This window comes from Silene latifolia, chromosome 4 (assembly GCF_048544455.1).
Source record: "Silene latifolia isolate original U9 population chromosome 4, ASM4854445v1, whole genome shotgun sequence".
Classification (NCBI taxonomy): Eukaryota; Viridiplantae; Streptophyta; class Magnoliopsida; order Caryophyllales; family Caryophyllaceae; genus Silene; species Silene latifolia.
This window is the reverse complement of record NC_133529.1, coordinates 48,806,827-48,817,453: the sequence shown is the minus strand read 5'-3', so window position 1 is coordinate 48,817,453 and position 10,627 is coordinate 48,806,827. Positions and strand designations below refer to the sequence as shown.

Here is a 10,627-nt window from a genome sequence, read left to right as displayed (position 1 = left end):
GAAGTCAATTTGGAGGGATGCCTAGTGAAGACCCTCATTCACATATAGAGACTTTTTGTGACTATTGTGATGCAATTTCTCAAACCGGAGTTACTCAAGACCAAATCCGATGGATATTGTTTCCTTTTTCTTTGATCGGTACCGCAAATCAATGGTTGAAGAGCCTAGACAAGGCTACCCTTGGTATTGATTCATGGAAGAAGCTAGCACATGCCTTCTACAAGAAATTCTATCCTCCGGAGAAGACTAATATGTTGAGAGCCCAAATCACCGGGTTCAAGCAAAGGGATGAGGAATCGTTATATGAAGCATGGGAGAGATTTAAGGACACTTGTCGTTCTTGTCCACACCATGGGCTTAGTGAGTTGTTCCTTGTTCAACAATTTTGGAACGGCTTATATGAAGACTCACGTAATGTGCTCAATATGGGATCCAATGGGATGTTTATCGAGGTTGATGACAATAAAACATGGGCCACAATTGAAGAGATGGCGGTTCATAATTCCTAATATAGTAGGCCTCAAAAGGCCACTAGAGGAGGAAGGCATGAGGTAGATTCCATCACACAATTGGGTGCTCAACTAAGTGCTCATATCGACACCATCAATTTGAAGTTTGAGAAGGCTATGGCTAAGCTTGATGAAGCTTCCAAATCACCCAAATAACATGTGAATGCTATGGTGGCATCATCCTCAATTCCAAGTGGAGTATGTGAGAGTTGTGGAACTTTGGGACATGAACAAAATGAATGTAGAGGAACAAATGAACAAGTTAATGTTTTCCAAGCATACAAGAGTGGCACCCCTTATTCCAACTACTATTATGAGAATACCAAATTTCACCCAAATCTTCCATACAAGAGCCAAAATGTCCCAAACTCCCAACCAACATACACCGCACCTCCAATGAGAAATCAAGCTCAAAGACCCTTTTTCAACCAAAGCCAAGGATACCAAAATCAACCTTCTTACAACCAATCCAATGACCAAGGCTTTGATGTTCAAAAAGCGGTCCTCCAAATGCAAAAGAACCAACAAGAATTCTTCACCCAAATGCAAAAAGATAGCCAAGCTAAACAGATCGCCATCAATAACATACTTGCCCACACCAAAATGTTAGAGACTCAAATGACTCAATTAGCATCTTCTAACTCTCAAAGACAAAAGGGGAAATTACCACCTCAAGGTAATCCCCCAAGACATGAGACGGTTAGTCCCATCCATTTGAGAAGTGGTACAAGATATGAGGCGCCGAAGAGGTCAATTGATGAAGATATTGTGGATGTTAGTGACAAGCAAAGAGTTGCGAAGAGCTCTAAGGAGGTAGATCCTTTTAACAATGAAATTTCAAAGAAGAAGAATGAAGAGAAGGCTAAAGAAAAAGAGCCTATTGTGATTAGACTTTCATTCCCAAGTCGTCAAGCTAAGCCTAAGTTTGATGAGCAACTTGGAAAGTTCATGGAAATTGTGAAGAACTTAGAAGTCTCAATCTCATTCACGGAATTGATCAATCATGTTCCGGCATATGCAAAGTATATGAAGGATATGAAGGATATTCTTACCAAGAAGAAATCCATCCGAAAGTTGGAGACTATTGCCTTTACCAAAGTGAGTAGTGCTGTTCTTCAAGGGAGTTTCCCTCCAAAGCTCAAAGATCCGGGAAGTGTTTCTATTCCATGTACCATTGGCGACACTACAATCAACAAAGCATTATGTGATCTTGGAGCAAGTGTAAGTGTCATGCCATACTCGGTATGTAAGAGGCTTGGAATGGGAGACCTCAAATGCACCAACATTACTCATCAAATGGCGGATCGATCAACAAAGATACCTCTAAGGATATGGGAGGATGTGCCCGTGAGAATTGGCAAATTCTTCATCCAGGTAGACTTTGTCATTGTAGACATGGAGGAGGATTCCAACATTCCTATCATTTTAGGAAGACCTTTTTTGCACACCGCGGGAGCGGTAATCGATATGAAACATGGAAAGCTCACACTTGAAGTAGGGGACGGGACATTCACTTTCAATCTTGACAAAACAATGAGAGCTCCCCGACTACATGAGCCATGCTTCATGATCGATCATTATAGCAGAGAATGTGATAGAAAGTGTTGGAATAAGTGTCCTCCGACAATAATGCGATCACAACTGTCGATCATAATGATCACATGTTTAAAATCTCATATTTAAGAATACATGTGGGAAGTAATATTTTACAGTCAACTGGTCCACACATATCGGTAATGATTGGCTGACTAGAGTTTGACATTACTGTCGTGCGACGGTGGTGATCAGTTGATCCCCTTAGGTCATACCTATAGGGAAATACTCTTAATTGATTATTTAATTAATCGTATGCCGATACGAGTTAATTAAATTGCTTAAAATTGACGGATGATTTTGTGAGTAAAATTAACGTGTCTCATTGTAATTCGATTAAATAAGATACGTACTAAGTAATCAAATTGTTTTATTACTTAGATAAAATTATTGTTTACGAAACAATTGAAATTGAATGAATAATTTATTATAAATACAAGACGTTGTAATTTATAATTTGATAAACCATTTTGGTACAAGTAATCAAGAATTACTAGTTAAATTTTGTATGTGACATATTTTATTAATATGTTAATTTTTAATATGTAAAAAATACATTATGGTGTAACATGTCATGTAACATGTGACACATGATAAAATTGACAAATGACAAAATAAAATAGACCTTCCATTTTATGATGGGTGTACCGAAAATGGGGAGGGTTAGGGTTTTAAATTGTGTTAATTATTTTAAATAGAAAACACAATGATCACTCTAGTATATATAGCCATGCAACCCTACAAGCTTTTGAGAAGAGCATCTTTTGCATGCATTGGCTCCCCATTTTATCCCACCCCCAACCGGTTTTTCCACTAGAAAAATGCCAATGGTTTTCCTCTATAATTATTCATTACCTTACTTAATATTTTCTAGTGTTAGAAACTACAAAACTCTCTACATTTGTGAAATAATTTTAGGGAAAGAAAGCTTACAAAATCCTCTTCTCTTGACCGAAATACAAGAGAACAAAAACACCATTTTTGTGTCCAAATTTTAAGTAAGATTAGTATTATTACTAGTTCATAATAATATTAGTTATTAAGGGTTTTCCTTGGGGATAAACTTTTGGGAGAGATTCTAATTTGAATCTTAGTTCATCCATTGTTGGAAAGCTCAAGAACTAACAAGTAGGAGATCTTGTTGGTGCCCAATAAATCCGAAACACCAATGTAAGAAGTGACCATTTCTTCTCTACTTTGTTTTATGTTTGCATGCATAAGATCTTGTTTTAATTTTATGACTAAATTAAACTATCATACTATGAATATGTATACTAATGAGAATAATGAATCCTAACAGAAAGAACTTAGAATCTCTTTGCAAAGATCATGTTATGGGTAAAGAAACACCACCCATATGGAAGAAGAAAGTGGATGACCTTCAAGTAGCTCTATTCGGAGAGCAAGGAATTTTTAACAATAATGAGAGCTTGAATAGCTCACCCATCATGACAAGTAATGAAGAAGGCCTTATTGACCATGACAACAAGAAATAAGAGTTGCTCTTGTCAACTCATGACATCATTGGGGAACAAGCTAATGAAGTTTGTGGTCTATGGGACGATGAATTCGAAGGATTAGTCAATCCTTATATTGGAAATGCTATGACCTTAGACCAAGGCTTTGTTGATCCTTGTCATCGCTTTGACTCGGAATGCAACTATGAAGAAAACAATGCACAAAGATCTACGCAAGATCTTTATCATGGAGAAAGCTTTCGACTACTTCTACAAGGTGTTGAGCAACATCAACAACACCTTGGCTTTGCCCCCTTGACATCTCATCCAAGAATGAGAGTTTAGTGGAGTCCTCCCTAAACCACCATTTGTAAATATTCTAACCCCTTAACTAGCATTTTATTTCCTTTATTGCATCTTTGTCATTTTTGGATTTGCATTTTTGTGCTTTGATCAAGATTTTTGACATGAGAGCAAGTGAGGAGGTATTTTAACGTGTTTTGATGTGTAGTGTTTGATCAAGTGTGGGGATGGCAAATGCCTGGGCTAACCAAACCTTTGTAGTCCACTCACAACATTTAACAAAGGAAAAGAAGAAAGAATGACATGGGAAAAGGAATCCCCACGAGCAGACCTGAGCTCGTGGGAGCTGAAGAGGATCCGAGCGTCCCAGCACCAATCCGCGCGTCCTGGCCTTAGGACGTGAGAGTTGGGAAAGTTTAAATTGAAGAAAACGTCCTATAAGGAAATCTGCACAAGCCAACTTCAATCCGCTCGTCCCCATCTTCAGGACGCTCGTCTTGACAAGGATCCGCGCATCCTGGGAAGTTCAAAACTTGTGAAATTTAGCTGCAAGGAAATCTGCACGTCCTAGGAATGATCTGAGCGTCTCCCCAAAAATCCGCTCGAGTTGAAGAGAATCTGCGCGTCCTGGCACTGGTTTGATAATTCGGGACGTCCTGTAAGGCAATCCGCGCGTCCCGACTAGGATCCGAGCATCCCAGACCTGTACTTAACCAAAACACGGGACAACGCCTTCCTTCCCAATTCATTTCTATCTTTCAAAAACACAAACACATATATTTTCTCCCACTTAAACCCTCAATTAACCCATTCAAAAACACCAATTTCTCAACAAAATTCACCACCATCCAAACAAAACTTGCTCAAATCAAGATTAAATCACTCCTTTATCAACAAAAGACCACCTAAACATCAAATTCCTCACAAATTGAATCAATTTTCTAGGGTTTGGGCAAAAATTCAAAAATCCTAAATTAATTGAGGAATTGGTTGAAGTTTGAAGAAGCAAGGAACATTCAAGCAAAATCTGGTTTGTTGATACAAATTTGAGAAGGAGAATACAATGACAAGGACCAAAGGCGGAACCAAGGCACCCAAAACAACAAATTTATCAAAGAGACAACAAGCTCTTCTTGCATCTAAGGCTTTGGTAGTGATCCAACCAAGGGAGGAAGTCCAAGTAACCACCAATCCTATTGAGGAAGCTACCACATCTACTCCGGTTGTAGAACAATTGTCAAATTTTCCGGAGGTAACTTTCTTAATCGATGAGCATAGGATTGCATTTTTATCCCTTACTAAAAAGACTATTGTGGCTACCAAGTTTATTTGTCAAGATGCCTTGAAAAAATTGGGTGTGCTTGAGCGAACTAGAGCATTTTTCGAGTCCATGAGGTTGTTAACCCTCTTTGAAATGGAAGAATTGACTTACCCTTCATTGACCATGGAGTTCATAAGCTCCTTGAAGGTGTATAAGATAGAGACTCGAAATTATGTTGAGTTTCGTCTTGAGAACAAGAGTAGAAAAATGTCTAAGACCGATTTTGGTAAAGTGTTTGGTATTTTGCGATATGATGAATTTGAGAAAAGGCCTTTGAAGTATGATGCCTCACCCCTTTGGAAAGCTATTACCGGTCGAAAATTTGATTCTTTCCGGGAGTGTCATGCTTTATATGTTCACGATCCGGGCATAAGAGTATGGCACAAGTTTGTGGGCAATACCTTGATTGCTAGAAAAGGCACCAACCACTTCACCGAACTTGATTTTGTCTACCTTGAGTCCTTCACGAATATCAATGGAAAGTTCACCAAAAAGTACAACATTCTTCAACTATTGCTTGATCGGTGGCTTGAGATTGATAATGGGAAAGATGGAGCGGCTTTTATTGTAAACGGGGGCTTGGTAACGAGGTTAGCTAAGCACTTTAATCCGAATTTCAATAAAGATAACACCTAGAAACCGGTTAAAGGGAGCAACTTCCTTGATATGAGCACTATGATCAACAAATTCCATTGGGTCAAGAATGACAATCTTGACAATAAATATGAGTGGCTCATCAAAGAAGCTAAGTCCTTTGTCTTGCCTAGCAAGATTTGCCGTATCTCCGTCCGTAGACCCAACTACCTATTGCCCGTCTCCAAGGAAGCCGAAGTGATAATTAAGCAACATAGGGAACCAATCGCAAAACCCTCCTCCTCCACCATTGTGACTCCACCGTATCCCTTTGCCTATCAAGAATTCAAACCGAGTGGCTCTAATGTCGTGGTAGGCAACGACTATTTGACCCAACTAATACAACAAATGCATAAAGAAGCTCACGAAAACTGGGTGAATGCTTACCGTGCCCAATATCCACCCCTACTACATCTAGCTAGGCAAGGACTTCTTGATCCTTCATGTCCTTTGCCTAGTTGGGCGGATAAGAAGGTATTCTTCCCAAGTGCTTCTCAAGATGCCGAAATGGATAGTCGGGTGGCTAATAGAAAGGAGGTTGTTGTTGTTGAAGACGGGGAAGGTAGTGATTCATTCCAAGAAGAAGAAGAGCATGGTTCAAGTTGCAATGATGATGATAGAAGTGGTGAATCCACCGGGTCAATGGAGGTGGATGATGAAGAAGATGAAGAAGAAAGTGATGATGAAAGTGATGTTGATGATGATGATGATGATGATGGCGGCGATGAGGCCAGTTATGAGGATGTCGCAATGAGCGACAATTGAGGGTTGAAAACCTACTTGGAGGATACCACATATGCGGGGTTGATTACTTGACTTCAACCTATTCCATTGTGAGTTTCCTACACCTCCTTTAGCTTTGTTTATATCTCTTGTTTTAAAATTTTAATCTTGATCATTTATTTTGAGTCCTAGCAACACTTAAAGGACTCCCACCTCGGTTCCATTGAGGTGTCTCATATTTTATTCCCACTTGAAAATCCAAAATGACAATTAGAAGCATGCATTGCATCCTTGCCTTGTGCATGAACTTCCCTATTTTGACACTAGAAATAGTGTTTTGATTGGTTTGGGGAAGTTCAAACACAAGGAATGCGAGTTAATTTAAATTAGCTCTCCGATTAATAGAAAGCATGCATCATATAGGGTAGATTAGATTGCATCACTTATCTATATATATATATATATATATATATATATATATATATATATATATATATATATATATATATATATATATATATATATATATATATATATATATATATATAGGGGCGGGATCACGTGCGAACTAGAGTTCAGTACGAACCGTACGAACTAACTCAAAAATCCCTTGTATAAGTAACCATTGGATAAGATCAATGTAAGGCTTAGAATACATTTTCAATTGAAAACTACGAACACCACATTCATTGATACCTTACCTTCACCATTTACTACAAGTCATCCGACAACACCGGCGACATCACCGGAGCATCGACGGAACCTCTTATCTCTCTGTCCTCAAACCCGTACCTCCCTTTCATCAACTTTTATCCCCATTTTTGTAACCTAATGCGGCCGCCGGTGAGAAACGTTATCGGCACTCTTAAAAATTGTGATTTTAACTACAGATCTACTGAAAACAAAGTAAAAATTCGAAAAAAAAAGTTGTATTTATGGCCTAATCGGAACATTTAGACTCAGAAATGTCTTTGTTGGCCAATTACGGGTCAACTGGTGGTGCCGAAAGAAGAATGGCGACGATGATACGGTGGTTGGAAGTGGTAACAGAACGAGTCGAATAGGTGGATCTGATGGTTGCTTGTGACGGTTCTTGGGGATGAGTGCTGCAAAGCAAGGCTGTTGTGTTGGCTTGGGTCCTTGTTGTGTTTAATCTCTCTTGTTGGGGTAGTTCATCGAGAAAGGTGAGTGGCGGCGAGGAGATTGGAGTACGTGGTTTTGCCGGTGGCTGCCATGATTATTGGTCGTCGGCGTCAAGGAGGTGTTGAGTTATGGTGGTTGATACGGTGGCAAGGATGGTTATGGTGGTAGCTCATAGTTTGGGCCGTTGGGGTGGATACATGAGGTACTGTCACCAGATACATGTATGAATATTACTAGATACATGTATGATTTATGTATCTGATAGCACGGATATGTGTATCTGGACTAAGTAATATGTGTATCTAGGTAATGTAGGCTTCGAATCAAAAGCGTTTGTGGTTGTTCAGGTGGTCACCAGACGTTGTTGCCCACTAAGCAAGGTGGTAGTAAAGGGGATATTGGGTTCTTGCTCTTTGTCTAGTTTATTATATGAACAGAAGCAAAAGGAAGACGGAGTATAGCCGGTTATTAGTAAATGTAGCGATGTTTTGTTTAGTCGAAAAACGAGTTACTTAGGGAGTGTCAAGTGTGGCTTGTGGGTGAATGAAGAACTGAAAATACCATGTACTCCGTAATGTCTTGCTGCCAATTTTTGGTTTCGGATGCTATGCTTTGCTTTGCTTTGTTTATCAGGCCAAAGGAAAAAGGTTTTTAGCAATACTACCAAGCATGCTTTTTTATGTGCCCTTCTCATATCTGTGTATTGTCTGGTTTCGATTTTAGCTTTATATGGCGGACAGTGGACGATATGCCAATCTTGTGGTTTTTCTTTACCTTATTATCCCTCATTTTAATCCTTATACTCATTTTCACCATTAACGACTGACCACCCACATCACTATCTTCGCTTTCTCACCACTACATAGTCGTACCGCCGTCTGTACATCTACGCGCATCGGCTTCACCACTATCTCGATTTAGTCATATTAGAGTGTATCTAGCTAGTTAAAGGTATGTATCTCGCAATTTAAAAGAGTGTATCTAACAAGTTACAGGTACTCGTAACTTAAAAGTGTGTATCTATTCTAAAGTATGACGAAAAAGGGTTTAAGGATTTCAAGGATATAAGTTTCCTTTATTCCACACTCGGAATGGTACATTATTGTATAAAGGAAACCGATAATAAAAACATCACAATGACATTTGTCCCAGTTTCTTAACACTCTCAAGGGCTCCTAGAGATGGCAAGATAGAAAGCTGGTGAAGATGATAAAACTACCACCACCCTTTTTATATCATTTCCTTAATTACTTTTGAGGCAATTTGGTCACCCATTTATATAGAATTAAAATTGAGATCCAAAATTTCTAATAGATTACACAAATCCTGTACAAAAATAAATAAGGCCGGAAACGATATAGCACCACCTGTTTTTCCTTGTACAATTTATGCTATCCTAAAATGAGAACATGTTTCTTCTGCTGTAACATACTCTATCAATGCTAAACAATCAGTGTTCACGGACTGCATAAGCTGCCAGTAAAATGCGTAAAACCGAGGCTTGTGAGGCATTACTGAAGGTGTGAAATTGGCCAACTTTAACCTAATGAATTTTGCTTCTTAGGTATTGAAAACAATAAATTAGATACATTAAAATTTCTTGGAACATTAATACTTGCTACTACCTCGCACCTCTGCAACCGCCAGTTGACGCCGCACACCACAACCTTTGAACTCAGTTACGGTACAAATCTTACAAACTCAGAGCTGCTACATGTTGACATGAAATCGGCATAAGCTAGCCTGGCAAAAGAAATGAAAAAACAGCATAAGATCATTAAATTTTTTTCATCTCTAACTCAACTTCTACATCCCAATTCCCTCAGAAAAAAAAAAGAAAGAAAGAAAACAAAGCTATAATGACACGTACGAAACCGGAACATGCTATCAACATTGAGCCACAAGATCACAAATAGTCACAATGAGACCATATCAGCATCATTTTATATGATTGCTATAATGAAGTAGCAAGCATGAAAAAGGGATTTCGCTTCCTTAAGGTTGGAATGAAGTTTGACTATGGTAATTTCTAGACGCAAGAACAGTGTTCATGGTTTCCAAGGCTATAAAAATAGTCATATCAGAGGCTCGAATATAGTTTATTCTGAAAAAATGAGCTCCTTAACCTCCTTTTAATTTAATGCACTAATTAATTTAAAAATTATCCTAAATTCCTAACCAAAGTTAGGAGAGTACCCAACAAAATATGACTCATATTCAAAAATGACTCCATACTTTATATGTTCAACGATCGAACTCAAGCGGTCCAAATATATTTAACAGATCCAAACAGTTAGACTATTAAATGTATCCAGCAAATTGAAGTAGTGTATCTAGCATGCTAGAGGTAAGTATCTAGCACCTTTAAGGAGTGTGTCTACCTAGAAAGAGGTATGTATCTAGCAACTGATTCGAGTGTATCTAAACAACTAGAGGTTTGTATCTAGCTACTTAAAGAGGTGTATCTATCTAGGTAGCTCGAGGTATGTATCTACCGTGGAGCCGCCTACTCCAACCCATAAACTAAGCCCTAAAAGGGGGAGGGTGAACCCCAAAAGAGGGGAATGGGATCACCAACCCATCACTTGTATGTAAGGATATTCCAGAACCAAACCATCAACCTATCACTTGGTATGTAAGACAAGATACCCATATTACTACCCCAGATACACATGGTATTGCTACTAGATACATATGCTATTACTACCGGATACACAAATTGGTTTGTGTATTCGCTAGTGATAGCATGTGTATTCGGCCTTTTAATTTGTGTGCCTAGAGTAATAATATGTCTATCCACTCTTCACAATTGACCGTCCTAATGTCCATCACCCTGACCAGTACCACCACCACCACCACTCACTGGATCGCGTACTAATGGCGTTCATCATGATTTCTACTTCTTCTGGATTGCTAATTACAGTATTATTATTAGTCAGGCTAAC

At 38.8% G+C, this 10,627-nt stretch overlaps 1 non-coding gene across 1 annotated transcript; it reads right to left on the bottom strand.

The window, feature by feature from the left end:
* Positions 1–251: 251 nt before the first annotated feature.
* Positions 252–358, bottom strand: LOC141653957 (small nucleolar RNA R71). The gene has a single exon (XR_012547544.1). It is a non-coding gene; the product is annotated as a small nucleolar RNA R71 (small nucleolar RNA).
* Positions 359–10,627: the final 10,269 nt, after the last annotated feature.